The sequence below is a fragment of the Ammodytes marinus genome (genome assembly GCF_949987685.1).
Source record: "Ammodytes marinus genome assembly, chromosome: 21".
In the NCBI taxonomy this organism is placed as follows: domain Eukaryota; kingdom Metazoa; phylum Chordata; class Actinopteri; order Uranoscopiformes; family Ammodytidae; genus Ammodytes; species Ammodytes marinus.
Window position 1 is genome coordinate 13,509,892 of NC_137225.1, and position 23,313 is coordinate 13,533,204.

Here is a 23,313-nt window from a genome sequence, read left to right on the forward strand (position 1 = left end):
TGAGTCATGGCTAACGCTGGAGCTGCCTGCTAAACTCCAGACATAAATGTCCCTGTGACTCATAACGTAGTACATAGATGTGCTTACCTCTCCATCTCATTCTTGTCATCCTTCTTTCAGCTATTCCTCTCCAGTGCCCACACACACACACACACACACACACACACACACACACACACACACACACACACACACACACACACACACACACACACACACACACACACACACACACACACACACACACACACACACACACACACACACACACACACACACACAAACAAACAAAAGGGGTCAGGAGTTACACTTAAATTAGATTGCAGTTGTAAAGCTTTCCTTGGTGAGTCACCATTTTACCTTGAGGTAAGAACTCACTACAAACATCTCCAGAGACTATCAAACTGCAAACAGAGTAGAGAAGAAAAAAGATTAACGTGGGAGGAACATTGTCAGCCATTACCTAATGAGTAATCAATAGGATACATACAGGATTGAAAAGATAGAGATCCTTTATGCTGATAATTAATAAAGATTCCCAATCCACTCGCATATTGTATGACATCCCATTTTAATAATAGTATTTACCAACTTGATAAATCATGTAAGCACAATCCTTGTTGAAACCACTGTTAAATGATCAATAGCAGGCTGTAATGAGGTGGACTCACATTATCTTCCCTTAGATTAGATTTCCTGCAGTCGTCGTAACTCTAAATGATGGATAGCTGTCTATACGTTTATTATGTTCATTCAGATGTTTCTGCAATTGGCTAACTAATAGAACTCATCACTCAACATACAAACAACATTCTATCACCTATGCTCTCTCGACCACACTTTAAACTGTACAACCTCCTCTCACTGTCCCACTTACCTTGTGTCCCGAGGCGGAGGCAGCGAGGCACGTATGTTTTTTTTGGGGGTTGCATGCATGTAAGTCAGACATAAATTGTGATTATTGACCGGAATAATGATTGTTTTTCTCATACCGCACCATCCAAACATTCAACTGGAACCAAGAAGCAAATACATATTTTTTTGTTAATTAATTGTAAGCTGTAATGTCATTTGTAAGCCTGTACTGAGCTTGTTGTTGATATTGTTCACACTCAAACGATTTCTAATTAAATTTGGCTTCGCGGAAAAAACAGCCATGAAATTGCCATACATGCTTTGCCATCTCCTGAAAATGTAACCTTCATCTGAGCCTTTCCCTAACCCTGAGAGTGAGGCAGCCAGCTTGGGCCTGAGCAAAAAATTACGAGTTGGATGAGTGTAGCTCAATGTACAATTTTTTCCTTCCATGCGACCCTTCGTGGACAGACACAAATCCAAATGAATCGTAATGCTGCTTACAATCTCTGCTGAATATGGAATAGGCAGCTGGTCGCTAAAAAAAGTTTATCATATCGACTTCTAAGGAGATAATGGATCAATATTGTTGTAACTTGTTTACACTGCCCTTACATTGCAAAATAATAAACAGAAAGTATGATAAAAAAAATCAAGTTTTCCTAGCCCCACATTGAAACCACAAATTTGAACATTCCCTTTTTGGAATGTAAAAACTCACCTGCAGCCTAACTTCCATGAGTAATGGATCAATCAAAAGAGAAGGTGGTTGTGGGCAGAGGAAGAACAAGACAAACAATGAAACAATGCCAGTGTGCGACCTCCCAGGCTGTCCTTTCCCATCCCTGCTGATTAAGAGCTGCTGAATTCCTTTTGGTTTTCTCTGACCCTCGTGATACTGAATCTGTGCTGTCCCAAGGGCCACCGTCTTTGCTTTGTTGCTGCTCATAGTCAAGCACACGCTACACAGACACATACAACACACACACAGGCAACAAAGATCAGGTAAGTGGGCCGAACTAAAGGTAGGTATACCTGTCTTCAGCGCGCACTGACCTTAACTTTCTTATCCAATTCACCTTTATTCTGAAGTCTTTGTAAAATCCCATCTCATGCTATCACACTGGTTTGAGTCGATGCAGGCAATGGGGGCCATAGTGTAAACTGGTTAAGCTCCAAAAACTGATTTGGTTCAGAATAGCTGGAAAAGAATAACAAAAGAGAGGATCATTTCTTTAGTCTTGCAAGTTTAACTTGAGAGATTCTTTAAAACTCGACACTTGGTCAGGGATGAACATGTGACGTTTTTGAGTCAGAATATTACATACGGTATATATGGCATCTACACAGGGTGCAAACAAATACTACAGACATTTGGAAAAGCCAAGCTAGTTTGCTTGAACTCACTTAATTGTACAACATCAAGTATGCATATTTGGGAACAACGCTCCATGGTAGGTTACAATGGGTGACAATTTTCTTTTTCCGATACAGTGTTAATAATACAAACCATGATTTACTGCTCACAGTGGGCGTGTGAAATAGGTCAAGTCCAACAGCAAGAAAAAACTGCTGTCATGGGAACTCAAACATGAATCATTAAAGACGATATTTGCAGGCTGTGGCATTTGTGCTCTAACGATATTGTTTGGTGTACAAACTTGCTGGACGCTTGTTCCTCACCACAATTCTTCTCCTTTCAAAAAGATGGACTATATTTAACGCAACCTTGTTGTGAACCCAGTGCTGTGACAAAACAGGCAGCCTAGCTCCCTTTGCTTTTAGGCTTATCCCTTAATTATGGGTCTAATTGCTTGCTGCTCCTCCTGACTTGGGAGATGAAATGTTTGAACTTCTGTGATGTTGTGCGGGCAAGCTCGGTTCAGCTGAGAAAAGCAAGACAGAAAAGAGAAAAGAGCAATAACTTGTAAAACAGTCATTACCCTAGGGCTTTTCTTTCTCAGAGGGTTCACTTCTAAATCGCAGACTCAGCTGTCTCGTGATGCTCTCCATTAGACATTATATATATATATATATATATATATATATATATATATATATATATATATATATATATATACATATATATATATATATATATATATATATATATATATATATATATATATATCATGCAGCTGTACAAATGATCACTAATCAAACGGGCGATGAAAGATGTTTGAATGGCAAGGTTTGGCAGTTAAGTGAGATAGCTTCATAAAAAATTAATTTCTAGTTGAAAAAAGGTGAATAGAATTGAAACAGCCATTATCTATTTGTAATAAGTCTGAAGTGGAGAATAAGATAAGGTAATTAAAATTAAATTAAATATCTGCCTGATCCAGGTTTTTGAGAGCAGTTTTTTTGTAGCAGCTGCCTATTGCTATTATATACTTGACAATAACCGACTTGGAAGCATTATTCTATTCATGAATAAGATCAGTCCTGAAATGGTTTGGGACACAAACCAGGGTCTCCGGCATCAAAGTTAACTGCTTGTTTTTCTAACCGTCCACCCTGACCTTCCAGCAATATAGCAACATCGGTCTTGCAACTTTCAACCTTGCATTTGAAAAAAGGATTTCACAGATTTAGCACTTGAAAAAAGCACTCAGATCCACTATAGAATTTATTTTTTCCAAAAAGGAATGTCGGATCCAAGTCGATTAAGCAGAGCCCGGGCAATGGTCTTCTTCATTTTTCTTCCTTGTCAAAACATGGTATGGTGCATACATAACCCACAATGCCAAAAACAGTTTTGCTCCAGGATTTGGATGTGCTACTAGTGGCGATTGTACCATGAGCCGCTAAGGTCAAGTAGATATCAGGAGCTGGGTATTAAGTTAAGTTGAGTGGACTTCTTTCTTTTTCCACAACCTCATGTTTAGTTTTATATTTCAAACTTGTGATCCTCAGCCCAGAGCAACAATTATTCAAGTCATATCAGAAGGCAGCAATCAGATTTTTGCACAGAACCCTCAGGAGCAACAAAAGGCTTTAGACTCCTTTTTTTCTTACATTAGCAGTCGTTCTCAATGTTTTGTATCCAGACTTGGACGTCATGAACATATGAAATAGGTGTGGATTAAGATGGTAGACTGGACCATGGTTCTGTTTTCATTGGTATGACATATGAATCATATGCAAAACACAATCATAATTAACCTCGTACAACATTAATATAAGCTAGAAGACTGCATGGTCTGAATATTAATGTAGTCGAAAGTGTTCTAACTTCCTTTACAAAGAGTCGCATTGCATGGAAAAAATGTAATTTTCAAAACAACACAAAATCAGCTCATTCCAAGTGTTTCACAGTCTTAAACTGATTGTAATTTCACATGAAGAGGAGCTTGTCTGAGGGGCTGTGCTGTAGTTAATTTAGTCTTTCTTTAATACATGAAGTATAATGAAAATTACAGTGTTAGTTCAACTTCCTTCCTTCTTACTAAACTCCTAAAGCTATAGAAAACACTTTGGGACATGTCTAATTTATGCAATGAAGGAAACTTTGAAAAAGGGACTTCCAATTGTGTTTTGCATAGTTGAATTAGAATACAAAACAATATCAGGCTTCAACATAATTGTACAAAACCATTCATAAATTGTTAAATTAATTCAATGCTCGAAGGCAGAATAATGATTAATTAATGCATTTTTTGCTAATTTTGTATATTAACTGCTTTATTGATTTTGCCACGTAAATATGCTCTTGAGCACATTGCAAATTTGTTTTTTCTATACCTATTAATCTGCTGTAATTCCCCACCGAGCAAGTAATTAATAATGCGGCTGGCACACTCCGCTCTGCAGGCCAGATAAAAGCAGCAACATGTCACGTGACCCGGCTGGGATGGTTGGGTCAGGTGACGGTTGCTTTCAGTGTCAGGGCGAGCCAAGTGGAAAAGAGGACTCCTTATGACCTCTTCCATCTGCTACACCGCTTTGACATGAAAAGCATTTCTGGTGCATTGGTGTCAGCAGTACCACCTACAAGTGGACAGTGTTGTTCCTGAGGCATCCACCCTGATCAACCAGCACTCTGTAGTCTGTACACACACTCACACTTACCCTTTCTTGCCTCCAGAGGAATGAGTCTCTCTCTCTCTCACACACGCACACGCACACACGCACACACACACACACACAGAGAGAGAGAGAGCTTTTTCTTTGTACTTTTCTTTTTTTCAGAAGGCAGAATGTGTGTCCAATGTACTCTTTTGCAACATGAGCACTTATAGCAGCTGTTTCTGGGGGAATTAAATAACAGCCCATTACAATTTGTTGGTTACAGTTAGAACTCAAATCTAAGCACAGGTACAGGTGTTAAGGTTCTGCTCAAGCTGATCCCGGCTGCCTAATAAACACATCCATATGGCTCGATTTACTGTCCAATACTAGTGCATGAAGAACTGTGCCCTTAATGTAGCGAGGCAGAAAACGGCTGTCCTTTCCCAGCTTCAGTGTCTTAGTTTTGCATGGTACTATAGGCTACTAAGAAACAATGAAATGCTAACTCGCTAGTGCTAATTAGCAAACACACTAAGCACTTAGTTACTTAATTACTTAATTAGTTTGACCATATCCAGTCATAAAGCAACACTTTGGGAAAAAAGTTTCAACATTCAGGGGATGAACTAAATTCATGAAAATAAGTCCACTGGGAAATGCATAGGATGGCTTTATGGCCATATCAAAAATATGGGGGGGGGGAATCAGCGTTTTTTTTCAGAATTGCAAGATTTCGGACAATTATTGACTTGCAATACGGATCAAAGAAACACTGATGTTGCATCAAATATGTGTCAACAGCAGAACACAGTTTAAAGATAAACATCTTTGTCATCATTTTTATTGCCAATTCTGCGTTATTCAGTTGATGGGTTTACAGGCCTGAGTTGTTTTTTTTCTTTAGAAAATGACTCACATTGTAACGCAAACTCTCTCTTTTTTTTCGATATTGTACACCAGAATTTAACAAAACATTAATAGGCTATTGAGATTAATACAGTTAAATGTTTGTGTACCTGAACAGGTACACAAATCCCCTACAGTACGGTAGCAATCCCACTCTTGTTTTGGCTGTAACTACATATTTCTTTACAACTACTCAGATACCTAGTATTTCCTGCTGCTTATATGAGAATAGCTGCTATTTTTCTCCACTAAAGACAAAGGTGGCAAAAATACCCAGATTTCAAATTAAAAGAGTGCTTTTCTGGTGTAATACAGGAAAATCCACCTCTATCCCCCTGTTGAGGGAGGAAAAGCCTGCTGCAAAATGAAAAAATCTTCTCTTGAAACCAGGCATCGAGCCAAGCACAATGTCTGCTGGCACTGCAAGCCCTAAGGATTCTAGCTATTTGTTTTCTTCTTTTTATGTTTGGCACACAGGAGACAACTGAAGGATTCACTCAACACCGGCAAAGGAGGTCGACTGTTCAAACGTGGTAATTAACCGGTGGCAAAAGATTTGTGGTGCGGATTTTGTAAACGTCAAAAAGAGAAGCTAAACTCCTTAGCTTCTGGTTGGTTTGCTTCGATGGGAAAGTGGAGAGGAAAGAAGAGAACCTAATTATAAAGCAGATGTAAATGGATTTAAAAACACAGAGGACTTAACTCAAGTTCAACAACACATTAGCGCGAGAGGGAAAGTGTTGCAGAGTCGTAACAGTAAATCAAACAGGGAAACCAATTAATTTGTGATGCGTACATTTCACATGCAGCTCTGGGGTCATGCTGTTCTGTCATGGCATACGTCAAGCATGGCCTACCAAAAAGTATTGTTGCTAACATAATAGGAATACTAAGATGCTGGTGTACTTACCTACTGTATAGTGGGAGATTGTGTTGTAAATTACAGCCGAGCAAAGTGTTCAATTTCAAACAACCTTAGGGACATTCAAGTGGGCCTCTCTCCTCTGCTTCTTGGGTGCATTAGCCTTGACTGATGGCCAACATATTGTATAATAACCAGCCCGGCGGCCCCATGCTTACATTACTGTAATGGACAATCAAAGGTAAACTAAGGACACCTTTACCTGCCCTGATTAATGATGTTGTTTATGTTCGGCAGTTGAGCATCTGGTGCGGCCTGATCCTCACAGATCGTGCAAACTGTGGAAGTGGAGACAGTGAGAGTTGGTCAAAGTTCACATGTACATAGCATGGGCGTCACGCTTTCTGAGTTACCCCCCTCCCATCACCACCACCACCACCACCACTGTGCTCCCGTTTCCCATTGAACAGCTCTTGTCATTAACCTTCAGTCACAGCTATCTGATGGCAAAGCCCACTGGAGCAGCAACTCATTTTCCTAACAACGACCCTATCTGAGAATGAGGGATGGAAATAGGAAGTCAATCAGCAGAGAACAGCGAGAGAGAGTAAGTGTATCGTTGCCTCATTAAAACACACAGGATGGTGTGTGTGTGTGTGTGTGTGTGTGTGTAGAGAGTGGCTGCTAATTACAGCGTTTAAGCAATACATATGTAAAATGCTATGAGAAAAAGAGCTTTACATGCGACTCAAAATATTCTAAAAGCCCAAAGAATATATGGGTCACATTGGGATGGCAGTTAAAGGTGGGGTCAGTGATTCTGGAGAATGTTTGTTGTCAAAATCAGTGAATATTTCCTCGGGATATCTGTCTGTGTGTGTGCTGAAAAATAAATCCAGTGTTAATACATAGCCTGGGCTCTGAAAACGGCCATGTTGCGAGCTATGGTGGGCTCATATGTTTACATACCCTTTGCTTACATACTAGTTTACAGAGCCTAGGCTGTGTGTTAACACCAGATTATCATTATCATTTTCATCTCACACACAATATGAACAAGTTACGGATTGTGAGGAGACATTCACGGATTTTGTCAACAAGACTGTTCTCCAGAATCGCTGACTCCACCTTTAAAACAATTCATTTCCCTTTTATATGGTTATTTGATGCCATGATCCAGAGTTGGACCGTCACCTCACTAATAAGCCAGATTTGCAAGGAGCGTGCTGTCTGGCTGCAGCTAAGAGAGAAGCTTGTATAAAGCCGAGGTTTGTGACAGACAGACGCAGACATTAGTCATCAGCCCAATCGGCCTCTGATGCCTGATGAATTGGCAGGCCACAGTGGGGATGGCAGGCAGGCCGCCACAGTACAGCAATTATCAATCACACACGCTGTGGGATGGCGCTCATATTTCATGCCACTATTGTCAAACGGGATGGATGTCGCGCAGGTGGATTGATGTGCTGTAAAATAAAAAAGATAATAAAAAAAAATGTTGCTCGTTGTCCTTATTCATCTTCAGCAGTAAATATATGCGGTTGATGTATATGCATTTAAAAATACCCTCTTCTCCTGTTTCTCATTTTCAAACAAACGTCAAGTGAATCGTTGACAGTGATCCATTAAGTTTGACAGCGACAGTTATATTGACCACATCTCACCAAACAATTTATCAGCCGGGCTGCTACACTAGACCAACACTTAAAAGTCTCCCAAAGGCACTCTGTCTGATTCCACAGCGGTACTCAATGTCACTTGTCTTCCTGGACCAACTGTTATGTCTGACAGTCAGTAGATAACTGTATTATGGTACTCTAAAAAGCATGCGAGAAGGGGGAGAGAATACTTTGGGGTAAATTGCCACGCTCCCACAGTGTAATTTGAGCCTCATTTCAATTAGAGGTGCACGAGAAGTTAATGGCGTTGTTGTGAATCTATTTGTTCGCTTAACATACATAATGAAGCCGGAATGAGCAATCAAGAGGCAGCATGGCGAATGGTTCACATCCGACATCGAACAAGAGAGGCAGAAAGAAGAAGCAGGTAAGGGGCTTTAATTAGATTTGATAAAGAGATCTGACACTGAAAGAACAACCTGAAGTTTATTATGAACCTATGAATGGCTTTTGACAACCTGTGTGAGCGTCTTTATAGGGCTACAAAGGAGACACCAGTTTTATCAACCCCTTGCACATATCACTTACGCTATACGGATATCTCTCCACCCGTCCTTATGCGACATTGAATGCACTAAATATAGACGTTGCGAGCAACCTGATTACTGCTGGAAAGTATAGGAAAAGCTAAGTGACAGATGTTTGCGTCGGGAAAAGGTGTCAGAAGCCCTCATAAAAAAAGTAATGGGATGTCGGTGAACAGGGAATAACTGACAGATAGTCCTTGTCATTTGTCTACTAGTTTCTCCTTGTAACACTGGCCAGGGAATAAAATAAAACAAAAGTTATACAAGAAAAACTGTACACAGGCAAAAATAAACGAATGAGGTTTGGTTGAGAAAGATGAACCTTAGGCAGGCTGGAAATTATGCTGAGAAAGTGCCCAAAAATAATTTAGTGGCGCTATCTAATGATATAAATCAGCATTATTCAGTAATACTTCAGACAGACTTCAGGGTGAATAGCCTAACTGAACCACAGTCAAGACTACTCGATGGCGCCAAAACTCAATGCATAAACATGCAAAATAACGGTGTGCCGTGCACGTATGAGAAAATGAATTTTCAGCCTACTTTTTGAAAACTAAATATTGAGAATTTTGCAAGTTGACCTCAGACAAAATGTCCTGACCAGCTGCTCACCAGTACCCCACTGCTCCCGTACATCAAAGACCTCTTGTTTCGTGTGCCAAAGGTCCATTTTGAACATTACGCTTTCCTTTCATTCGGTCAAATACTGAAACATGCAGAACAATCACTCTGTGATTACAGATTCCATTCCTGATTTGACGTGCTTTATTTCTAACTCAATGTAGCCAGATTACTATTGGTCATAATTGTTAGAATTGATGTGATAGGTGTAAGCCCACTTCTACTTGAGGGTAGGTCACAGGTGTTAAATTCGTATAATTCGCCGATTGAATGCTTCATACCAAACAGATGAAGATTTCACTAGATACTTGGCATTTTGACATTTCCCATCCATTCAGGGGGAAACTTAACTCTTTTTGTCTTCACTTATATTCTGATAGCTTATTGAAGCCGCTGCCTGACATGGATCATACCTTACACTGTGAAATTTCAGTGGGATGAAAGAACCACTGCTCTCATGGTTAAACCATCAAAGAGGGTTAGAGTACTTGGCCAATGATATTTTCCTCGGGTAAAACTTGACTAAAAATGATGTGCAGTGAAAACTTACTGGATGCATCCATACATACATATACACTCTAATGCTTTTTATTTAATCCTCTGATAATGGATGTAATGTTTAGCTGGTCATGTCATGTGGTAGGTAATAAAAGTTATAATTCCTAGAATTTTCGTGAAATTAGCCACCATTTTTGTTTTTAACATCATTTGTGCTTTGTATTTTTTTGTACTGCAATGGTGTTTTGTTGGACTGTATTTGCATTCATTGAAGTACTTTATAATGATAATGGTGGAGTAAGCCAATTCTGCGCTAGAATCTGATAGGAAAAAAGTATAGAAACAGGATTCACAGGAAAAACTAAATGCATGTACGTAATTGAATTTGCTGATAGAAGCTTCACTGTTTACTGTTTTTTCACTTTAAACTGTGTCAGACCTACTGTATGTTTAGTCACTGCTAATTATAATGCTGCTTCAAATTAAAACTGATGAAACAATGGTAATTTTATGCTTTTTTTCCTTTAGCAAATGAGTTTTAAATGTTACGGGGCGAAATGGAACAACAATGAGAAGAACTGCTAGATTAAGAGCTGCATGCAATTGTTTGGAAAACCACTCGCAGCGTGTGCAGTATACAACACCATTATGGTTGCAATCATTACTGACTGATTTCTTTAGTCTTTCTTTTATATGGAACTTTGAGTCCGGAATAAAGTATTCATTCATCTATGAACACAATGTGAGTTTGTTCGGTTGAGCTGTAAACAAGAACTCCAGCTGCACTTCTGTTGTATTTGTGACAAGGTTGTTGCTCAAGGAGGTTGAGCTTTAGCAATAATCCCCTGACATAAATCAGTACACTCACAAGTGTCGCCATGTCAAGAATTACTTGTCCTGAAATTGTATTCTCCTGTTTATATAATGAAATGCCGAGCATATGTCGGTAATACTAACACTTTATGGTAAGAGTACTGTTGATGCTTAGTTATTAACCATAAGTTAATGCTTCATTAGGCATAAACTATACAGAGTTAACTAATGCTTAGTTGAGCATTAACTAAGCATTATAGTATAAGTCATCCTTAGTTAATGTGTATTAATCAATGATTAAGCATTAACTAACAGTCAATTAATGTATCCTTATTTTAAAGTTGTATATAAGTTAGAAAGAACAAACTAATTAATGGAACATACACAGTTCTTCACCATTAAAGCATTATGTTTTGGAAATGATTGAAAATGATTAGCAAAACAACAGTGGTTGTGACTATGTACATTTTGGGGGTTTCTGGAAGAGTCCTAGTGGAACGTGCAGTTAAATGTTGCTCATATAACCTTTTTAACATTCCTTTAAGACTTGTTGCAATGTAATACGCCACAATAAGATGAAACTTCCAATGTGTGTGTGAGATAATGGAGCGTTTGACTAGAGTGTCCCACACAGGTAAACAAAGTTTGACCTGTGGCGGAACAAGATCATTTGCATATTTCTGTTGTCAGACAGCACAAGAAGCTCGTCTGCCAACGAAAGATAAACATGATTATGAAATACAGTGTAGCCCTTAAACTGAACAGTGTAACATACTAAATGTGTGTTTACTGACAAGAGGAAAAGGCAAACATATCTTTGAAAAGGCCTCTTTAAAGTCAATGAGAAATGGTGAGAAGAAAAGAAAATACAAGAGAAGAAAAATAGAGAAGAAAATACAATCCATAAGAATTGTTTGAGAGAAAACATCTAGTAGGTTAAGACCTTTGACCCCGTATAATACTGTATGTGTGACCAGAAATAAAGCTTACCAATTGTTGTATTCAAGTTCTGGCACAGAGATGATCACAAAATGTGGATAAAAAATATTTGGCATTGTTTTCTAGTTTTTCCATTACCTCGGGTGCATTTGTCTTATCGTTGCAGTAGTGCAGATTAGGACGTTTTTCGTTCCCCTTCTTGGCACGCTTCCCATTCCCATTGTCCTATCTTCAGCGCTGACTCAACACTTACATCATTTGGAATGGCACTGGACCATCTTTCACATTAGGGTTAAATCATCCATTTGATTGCAATTGACATAATTGGGAATGGCTCTAATAATGTCTTTCCAAAATAGCAATTAAGAGCAGCGAAGCCACGGGCAAGCAGAGAAGACCGAACTGAGAAGAGAAGAAAGGGAGGAGAGAGGGAGGGAGAGCGACAGGGAGAGAGAGAGAATGATGAGAAGCAGGAGAGAAATAAGAAAATGAGAGAGCTTTTTTGTGGGGGCCAGCCAAGCGGCAATTGCTCTGCACAGTTGAGCAGTAGAGATAAGCCACAAAGCAGATGCCTGCATATCAAGTGCTCGCCTTAGTTGCCACATTTCCAATAGCTGACTCACGTCTCTGAGGATCGGGTTGTATGTAAATGCGCCCCCCCCCCCACTCCCCACTATGTTTGTGTGTCTGTGTGTGTGTGTGGCTGTCAGTGTTTGGGGGTCTGAGTGTTTGTGGGTTTAGGCGGTGTTGAAAACAGATTATTGCCTTTTGCTCAGAATCTGAAACAGAAGCATCGATCACGTTTGGCTCGGTGACACCAGGAGCCATTCCCAATGTTGCAGGAGACAGATCATTGGTCCAGTGCTTACTCTAATGATTAAGATGATTGAGAACCGAAAGTGTAGCCGCTCCTTGCTCCGACATCTGTGGCTAAGGCGTGATGCCAATGATACCAAGGTTAAACAGATAAACACTAATGGTGCATTCCAACCGGAATGATATTGTAGTAAATCGTTGCATGGATCAGCAAGGGGTAAAAAGATATTTTCTTGAGGTAGCATGCAGACAATAAGCATGCCGGTGTCAGTGTAACTCCATCAGATCAAATAGTTTTGTTTTATTTATTTTTCTCTGGTCGCTTTCCATCCTTGGGTGAAGAGACAGTTCTGTAGGATCATTCTCGATATAATGGATTTTGTTTTTTTCCGTCTGCAGCATTGATGCTCCCAATCATGTTTTCTTCCTTGTTCAATTTGCGACTGTTGTCAACCAGTCCCAGTGGGGCAGGTCGCTCTGACACTTTCCTTTTAATCTGATCTGCAACTTTTCACGGAAGACATGCGCTGGAGAAAATAAAGAACGATATTTATGTTCCTTGTGCTAATCTAATTTTCTCTTGAACATTTCTTTGATGTAGAGAAAAAAGAAAATACTAAAAATGTCACACTCTACATGAAGCAGTTAGCAAAAACAAGCCTCGTGGACCACAGCGTCAATGAATACAGAGAGTTAAAACACATGTTTGTTCAGTAAGTAGACTAGACAGAGGACCGATCACTACAACTTTCATAAGCAAACGCCAGGGCAGCCCGGCCAATTAACAGTCTCTCTGCAGTAGAAAATGCCAGAGCACATGAGATAACAGATTAGCATTAGCACACAGCATTATTACAGAGTGGGTCCTGTGAGAGTGATTCTTCTATCACTGATTAGGCAAACGTAAACACCAAGATGAATGTTCAGTGAAAGACTGGTTATTGATTTTGCCCCCATCAAGAGACACAGTCACAGAGGGGCTATTGAACCACTTCTAGGCATCGGAGCTGCAGGAGGCTTTGTCGTTAAAGGTCAATGAAGATGATGCATGCTCAGACGAGTCTACCTTTAAACAATTGGAAGAGATACTCAGAACTTTGCAGTGCCTGGGAGGAAGTAAGAACGTTCTAACGATAATTAGACCAGCAGTGTATTAAAACACCGACCCTATTTATGGTCATTTCACTTGTTTATTCACAGGAACGTGACTGAGCTTGTTTTTTGTTTTTTTCAGCTTCAGCTTTTTTCACAATATGAGTGCTCATCACAACCTCTGTCGTGTATTTTTGAGACAGTTTATTATACAAACACACAGGGTCAAAGTGTAGTTTTAATATATTCAATTGTGTGTGTGAAAAATGTGTTTAAATACTTTTTTTAATAATCAATTTTTTTTAGAATATGTCACATTAAATATACATTTTGGTGTGTAAACCTTAAGGTTATGTTATGTTCCACTTCTCCGGTATGGAGATGACACTACATAAGCTAGAACACTTTAATTCAGCTATCCCGATTGAGTATTTTTAAACAGTATATACACAGTAATGAAATGGTTTATTTGCGGAAATGTAGACTTTTTAAAGTTATACTTTTCAGTGTTTATCTGTCAATGACTTTAGTTCCTCCTGTCATGCATCCTCCTGTGACACACAGATAATCAATGATTGCCTATAATGTGTAACACTGTTGCGATTATAGAGGATATCTCTTCATATTCAATAAGAAAATAATACATATTTACATAACATAATTTCAAAATTTTCATAATTAATTTATGCATATATTTATTAATTTTTACTCAGCTTTGTTGATGACAAAAAATAAAAATATATTACCCATAACATTGAAATGTTTTGGGACTCTCGGCCAGGGACACACACCTCAGGGCTATGGCTGACAGAGAGGTCACCTCAAGGGAAGATACAGCGTGCATAAGGTATATATGAGATGGAGCCGGATAGATGGTCCATCTCCTGAATAATGCATGCTGTTTCCTGTCCACAATGCTGTACTGCCTTTGCCTAATAAAGACTGGCCTTTCACCAAATACGTATAGCGGTTAAGTAAGGTAATTACATTGCAGATCTGACCTTAACAAAACAAATGCCAGGTGTAATCACCGAGCCTGCACTTCACTGTTTTACTCTGGACTTCACTAGCAATTACTTATCGCTCTCCAACAGGACAGTGGGAATAAGCCAACTTTCCTCGGAATCTTTATAGTCACTGACATGAGATGTTTCATTCATCTCCTTTCCCCTCCAATTTTTGACAACTGCTTGAAGTCTTAGACAAGTAGACCACCCAAAGAGCAAGATGTGGGGAAGAAGTTCTGATGTAGAAAACAGTAATGTGTTATTTCATCTACTATCCACTATGGGCCAGATCCACTAAAAATGGAATTGCACGCGCTAATGGCGCCCGCACCGTGTCGACAAAGGAATTTGCAATAAGTATATGCCAGCTCTAACACGCCCACAAAGTTTGGCAGCAGGGCGCAGTTTGCTCTCGTTTTACATTGATGTGAGTAAGCGGATTTCTTCCCAGGGGGGACCGTTACAGGCAACACTGTGCGCTTTTACACCTTTACGCACGTGGCCGTCGATAGTTCATAAAGACGATCGGCCAGGACTGGATGGGGATGAAGGTTCTATAATCTTCTTCACATCCACATAGGTCAGCTCGTACACAAGGATCAAAGGTGTATACGGTGAAATGTCTTTCAATATAGAAGCCCTTTTTAAATAAACCTGAGCTCCATCATAAATGTTTTTTTCTTTTTTGAAAATCGTATAAGTACACAACCCTTTCACCCTTGACTGTAGATTTCCCCAATAATATTACTCTTTAGCGACTTTCAGCTACTTTTAGGATAAGCAATATTTTCCATTCTGAGGAGTTGGCAACACTGCTTCGAACAGAGACAGGCTAGCAGTTTCCTCCTGTTTTCAGTCTTAACGCTAAGTTAGTTCTATCTGAAGCTTCATATATACTGTACAGACACCTTGTTTAAATTTAGGCAATAAAGTGAATAAGCGTATGTTGAAATGTTACATCACTCCTTTATAGTGACAGATTTAGCTAAACCAGACCAAACAACTATGAAAAACAGGGAAAAAGCAAAAGCAGCACCAGTAAAGTTCCTTGTGTACTTTCCTTTACAGTCCCATTAAAACAGGACAATCACTTCATTCGATTGTCTGTTATAAAGGGAGCTGTTGTTGTATTTTAATGCCTACTTGTTCGATGTCACATTAATACATTTATAATGGCAACATATAAATGTCATTAATAAAATCACACAAATGCAGTAGACGAGACACTGAAATGTTTCAACTGGAATGCAGAAATGTTATTTTGGCCTGGGGGTGGAGGGGCATTTGGACAGAAAACATCTGTTATGCTTAATGACACACTAATGTAAAGACGCTTAACTTTCCTTCCGCCTGTGTCCTTTCCTAAACTAATGCCGAATATTCAAGTTGAAAAGAACCAATGGCAGTGCGGAGTGTACATCACTTTGACATTATCTTTGGCTTTGATTTATTGGGACATCCACACGCAGACAATTTGTAAACAAGTGACGGCTGCATGGGTTTAGCCTTTTGATCTGACATATCATTAAATGCACAACAATAAAAGGAATTGCACAAAGCCGTCAGGTTATGGACAGCAACCAGACTGGCTGTCGTCTTCATTCAAAGATAAAAAGATGAACAAAAAAGATGAATTACAAAAATAGAATCTGACATTGTCTTTAGAAGTGTTATCTGAAAATTCTAGATATTCAACTTGTATTTTGTCGTCATCAACTCATTCTTGGAGAACAGTAAAGATGTCACAGTTCTTCAGGGGTGAGGATTAAGTAAAAACCTTAAAACTATTTATATTTCAGACATTCTGTTAGCATAGTCAGAAAGAACATAACGCTGCATGGGCACGCACGCACATAAAACACACAAGCTTTTCAAATGGTGTTTCATTATTCAGTGTAAAACTTATTTTTTACCATACAGTAAATCAAATCCAATTCACGATGAACAATAGCCGGAAAGCAATTTTATGGCCATAGCCTCATCTCCATTGGTTTAATAGAGTTATGATTAGTGGCACAAATAATTCAATCGTCCTAATTGTATAGATTTTACTGCAACTGCTAAATGAACTGTGTTTCGAGGGCATTGCAAAAGTACACGAAGTACAGTTTCTGATTTAAGTTCATCCACTTAATTTCTCAACATAGTTGCCACCATTGCCAAAAATAACACCAGAGTATTTACGGGTCTCTGTCTGTTGGAAATGTTTTTTCTATTTTTGGCAAAAATTGAACATGATATGCTAATGAGCTGCCGGCGGCAGCAAACTGTTGTTGTAAGTTGCACCCAACCGATTTGAAATGATTTATCATCGGATTAATGACCGACACAAATAACCAAGCGGAACTGTCAAAAATGTGCACCTTGATCACAAAACATCTAAAGTTAGGCAAGGGGCAGGGAGGCAAAGCTGTCTGTCTGAGTTATGGCTCTACTTTTCGTTTTCTTAAAGTGCACACTGTGAAGAAAACAGAAAATATTCTGCTATTGGTGTAACGGCTGGACAGGGAGGACACAGGCACAGAGACAGTACCAGTTTAAGAAGGTTTATTTAGAAGGAATCTGGGGTTTTGGGCCGGGCTCTGGAGTGGCTGACAGGCATGGGGGTCCGGGGGAAGTGCCAAGGGGGGAATCCGGGAGACGAGCAGAGGCAGGCAAGAGCAGGCAGGCAGAGAGGTCCAGGGAGGGAGAGCTGGCTGACGAGGGCTGGAGCTGGAGTCAGGCTGGGAGACTGTGGCAAAAAAGAACAGAATTTAGCAACAAGCTAAATGCAGGCAGAACTACAAAAGGTCTGGGTGGCTGGAGAGTTACTGACTGGGGTAACAGAGTTTACAATCTGGCAGTGTCTGGAAGGTAGGGCCGGGTATATGAAGAGCAGTTGATTGTTGATTGATGACAGCTGTGAATGCTGGTAACTGACTCCAGCACACCTGACTCCAACCCTGCAATTACACCAGAACACAGACCAGGGTAAAGGGGAAAAACAACACAAGGGCCTGAGGCCCAAGCAGGATCATGACAATTGGACCTTCTGGAATGGCAGTACTACATTATCTCTAAACATCTGAGTTTCTCCTTTTAATCTTCCAGGTGATTACCACAAAAACTATTGAATCCTTTCAAAATGATGAGGTATTACTGTCTTTTAGTCTTAAATTACCCAGTGCGGTACCCAGAGAGAGTTGTGTTCGGGAACATGTTGGGGATTTAAGTCAGACTGTGTGAGTGACAGCAGCAGGGAATCAGAGAGGATTAACTCGGTCTCCAATGTCTCCACCCTGCATGCAAAATGGTTGAGCTTGTCAGTTAAGATTGAATCCACAAAATGCTACAAGGGAGGTGACGAGAGAGAGATTGGTGAATTCTAAGCAGAGGGGAGGATGCATGAGGAGCATCTTTACATGCATTGTAATGGTAATGTTGCTATGTATAGCATGTTACTTACAGGTAAAATGTTGATGCAGCAAATATCATTAGGCAAAATGATGTGTCCCAGTTCGTCTATCCTGTGAGACAAAGTGATACAAATCGGGATTTAATGCAAGATAGTACCACACAAAGGGTATGCAAAGATGAGATGTATTCTCTCTTTGTTTTGGTGAGTGCTGTGTAAAAGCTGTTTAGATTATAGCAGCAGATGAGCTGCCAGATGCTAACGCAAAGGAATGCCAGTGACTCATCAAAAATCTTGTCAACGACAAATAAAGCGCAACCTAAAATAAAGATGATGTATCTGACCAAATGCTGAACTCTCTTAACTTGTTTTGTATGAATGAATGCGAAGTGGTTTGGCATTGCATATTGTTATATTGTGGAAGCTATATTTTAACATTTTGGCAATGCATTTAATTCATGCGCAACTTATTCATGCCTCACAATTTAGTGAATTAATGTATACAGGATGGATAATAAATTCCTGTTATTCACATTTAAGAAATGCTAACTATGAGTCACTATGAGTTTTTCTGTGATAAGAAAATGCTAAGTGAATCATCAATGACTGAATACAAACAAATATATATTAGGCATCAAAAATAGGCATTAAGTACAATGTATTTGTTTAGCTGCAAGCACAGTTAATTACCAATTAAGACATACAGTGAATATACATACATGTATGTATAACGTAACTGAATTAGCATTTATTTATTGAGGTTTCATTAGGCATTTACTAGTCATACTGACGTGATCATTTATATTGGTGAGAGACAGGAATTCATGGTGCACCCTAAATATTTAAGCATGTGTTTTGTAAGCCTACAATATTATCAAGTGTTACCAACAGTTTAAATGAATTCTAGTGTTGTAGCAATTAGCATCCCATTAATTTCTGACCCCTTATCGTCACAATACTACAGCATAAGCCCATAGAGGCAGCATCAATAGAGGCCGTCATACTAATGCACAATTAATCTCACTTGACATTTTATTAATAACTGTATCTTCGGGAACATTGCTGGTCTTCATCAGAATTAAATTAAACTAAGATAAGCGGGAGCATAATATCAAATATATCTTATCATGATTGATGTCTTATCAAGCATCAACATACTATACTGTATGAATGAATGAATGATTTATTTCAAATATGCAACAACAATACAATAATAAAAATGCATCAACAGGAGTCAGCCCTAGTGACTCCTGCACTGATAAGGCCGCCAAGCACTCTATAAAAATGCCACAACATATTTGAAAAGGGGTGGGAAGAAGTAAAAACTTGTTCAATCCCACCCCACTTCTTTAAACAATATTAACAGGTCAGAAATCAAAATCAAAACTCAAAACTACATGTTTCCTTCAGACTAATTTCTCATTTTCATGATATCAATTCTATGTATCAACACTTGCATAGCTGTACACCATACCGATGCACATAGATACACACAAGCGTACAAACAAACACTTGCATATCTGTACTCCATACCAATACACATAGATACACACAAACGTACACACAAACACTTGCATAACTGTACACCATACCAGTACACATAGATGCACACAAACGTACCAATACATAATCCTACACATACCCATGTTTCCTACTCACTGACACACTGAAAATGTCAGCCACTCCGACTGCCAGCACCACAGCAACTGTGGAGTCAGCCATCGCAGAAGGCCGAGCCACCACCACCCGACACCACCCTTAAGACCAATACCTTACTGCTGATAACACAGTTAACTATTTAAAACGCATTCACTGACTGAAGAATTTGTAAATAAACTGCATGTTATGGGCCTGCAGCCGAGGTCAGCAGACAGGCTGACTGTTTTGAATACTTTTGCAGATGTGTTTAGACTACCAGAGAAGAAATGGACAAGGCCATATCACTCTGCATTGTCACAGGCAGAGAGGAAAATGGAAAGCATGTCTGGTGTACACTGTCAATGAATAAGGAAACCTAAAATTGTCTGTGTATTGGAATGCATCTTCTTAAAAAAATAAATAAAAATGTTTTAACTGTCTCAGTAACTGTGTATCTGAATCTTATGGCAGTGGGGGCGGGACCTGATAAGCCTTTGGCTTCTCCTGCTACCCTTCGGACAATAACACAAAGTAATATGTGTGAATATGCAAAGAGAAAATTGTGTATTGTGTGTAATTGTCCGGAAGAATAATAATAAAATAATAATAAAAAACTAGTCATGTTAACAAGTAATGAGACGTCAAAGCCCTCCTTCATTACTGTAACTCTGGAAAACCATCTCTTTGTATCTTCTTTTAAATTGTTTCATGCTTGGACATTGCTTGATCTCCATATTCAAACTGTTCCACAGCTTCACCCCACAAATTGAAATGCAAAAGCCTTTCCTGGTTGTTCGAATGCTGAACCTGTCAAAATGTAGTTTCCCCCTCAAATTATATCTAAGCTGTCTTTCATTAAATTATTTTTGAATATTATTTGGGAGTTTGTTGTTTTTTGCTTTGTACATTACCTGAGCAGTTTGAAACTTCACAATGTCAGTGAATTTCATGATTTTTGACTGTAGAAATAATGAATGAGTATTGTCCAAATATCCAACCTTATGAATGACACGAATCGCTTTCTTCTGCAGGATAGTTACTGGTGTTAATGAGGTTTTGTAGTTGTTCCCCCAGACCTCGACACCTCAATGGTATATACTGGCATACTGGTAAACTGGCATATCAATGGGGCAAGGCATGTGAACTGCACACTCTGTATTATCCACACGATAGCAGCAAGGCAAAATTATGAAAAAATCAGACCATCAATATCAATCACATTTTATCATTACACAACCAGCAGAGGAGAATAGACATGGGGGTTATCTTGGTTTTCCTTTTGAAGAAGAAAAATCATCTAATCCTGTTTGTGTTTTCAAACAGTTTAATTTCACCGTCAGCCGTCTGAAATGCTGAGGCCTGCAGCAGGCAGCCATAGAGCTTAGTCAGGCGGTAGGTAAACAGTCAGTCGAGCAAGCACACACAACAAAAAAACTTGGGGAGGTTTCATGCAGCCAGGGCAAATTGTGTGTTTGTTTTTTCCAGAAGTCCTGGTGTCAAGATTGAAAGTCTCTCCTCCTCTGCCTTTTTAATATCTTTGACTGTCTTGCACATCTGCAGACTTGCACCCTCCCGGGGAGACTGACAGATTCAGACGTTGTAGTGATTTGCTGACAGTAATCTCACACTTTTACCAACCTGCTGCTGTCAGAGTGCTGTTGGCAAAACATTGAATGTTTTACTGTCTCACAAAAACAAACAGATGCTACACTAAAAAAAGATACGCTGTCATACAGTGTGTTCACTTCGCATACTCACACAAGTAAGGCAGCAGCATATAATAGAGACCACGTATTATAAACCAGTTGAAGGTTTAATTATCTGATTCAATCAGCATTAAAATCACATATAAAAGTGCCCTATGTCACCTGCATTTTGTCACTAAACACTTTTGTTATTATTTAAAGTTAATGATTAATAGAATATCACCCTTTCATTATTCAATTGCCTATTATTTGCCATCAACAGCTGTTGGCCTTTTTCAAAATCAGTCTAGGCCTAATACAACATACAGTATATATAAAAATGTGAAGGGAAATACTGCTTAAAAGTAGGAAGCATTATGTTTTGTTAAGCCTGGCATTTAATCATACTAGCAGCATGTTAGCATACAGTTACTGTAGGCTACACATTCAGGATACAGAGCAACAGTGACCACATTCACCTACTGTGAATGTGGTTCTTTAGCAGGTAGGCTAAATGCTCCACTATGTTTATAGTTGCTATCTTTTGGTGCTATAGACTTGTTCACTGAAAGCAGGGGTGATCGTATAGGCTTTCACAATCAAAACTTTAGCGCCATTAATTTCAGCTTTTGTTAATAACAAACATTGGATTGGAATTTGGGTTTGTTGTTGCCTGAAGATACAACGAAGAAACATATAAAGAAAGAATATTCACTAAATGAGATTGGGTTTTTACATCAGTAGCTTGGTAAATAAAGCCGAAATAATGTTGCTGTTCCCTAGTGGGGTTTAATGGAATCGTATTAATGTGAAGTACTTTAGTGCCTTTTATTTTTCCCACTGAGTAAGATGTTTACTTCCATTCCTCCAGAGAGATTAAGGACAGGTTGAGAAATGCGCCACACACACTGCCAAAGTGCGACCACTGAGGAACCTCCTCTTTAAAATGCTGTATACATTATGTCCAAGATATTTGGTGCTACGGTGCAGCTCTTTGTGTAGCAGTAACAGTAAATTGCCATTAACATACAACCCATTTGTCATGATTTTTTTTTAATGATTCGACTCTGAGCTATCATACTCATGCCAATTCTCAGTGACACTACACAACTGTTCAATGCATATTTTTATTGGGCGGTCTTACTTTCCAACACTCAAATGATTAAAGTTAAACAGTATAGTAACCACCCTGTGTGGTAATATACTGTAAGCCTTCAAAATGGTACTTTGGAAGTGTGACGAAAGTCATTTTGAAACTTTGAAACAATACCTCTGAGAGACATTGCAGCATATAGTGTGAGTGTTAAAATACAATTCTTGCAGTTAAAGCTGCCTATATGCTCATGGCATTTTTCTGTTTTCTTTGTGCCATTTTCCTTTGTCCGTGTCAGAATTAGAGTTATGATGAACTGCATTCATCATTAGACGCGAAACACATGTGCTTGACCGATGTTCTTAATCACTGAAGGTTAAAGCGTTTCATCATATAATCCTCACAGGATGGAGGGAGAGTAATATACTTTTGTTAATAATTTAACTTAGGGAAAATAATTGAAGCACAATGGAGTCTACATATCAAAGTGAAATATTTGTATTGATCCAATTAAAAGCCGCAGCAGCAGCAGCAGATAACACAAAGAGCATTGGTAAGGTGTCATGTAAAATGACAAAGTGTGTTTCTTTGTTTTTTTCCAATATCAAAGGCTGTTCATCAAAAATGTGACATCATTTACCGCATGCATTCACTGAGAGCGAAGAAGCTGATGGAAGAGAACAAGTGTGATGAAGCACCAAAGAGAAACGTGGGATGATTTCAGCCCAAAATATATTGTCTAAATAAGGTCTCAGTCAGTGCGTTTCCATGGCACAACTAGATTGGATTAAGACATATACCGAACTAGACACTCGAGCGGACCGTGTCACTTGTCTGAGTATACATGGCTGTCTCCACTATGCTTGGTGGCGCT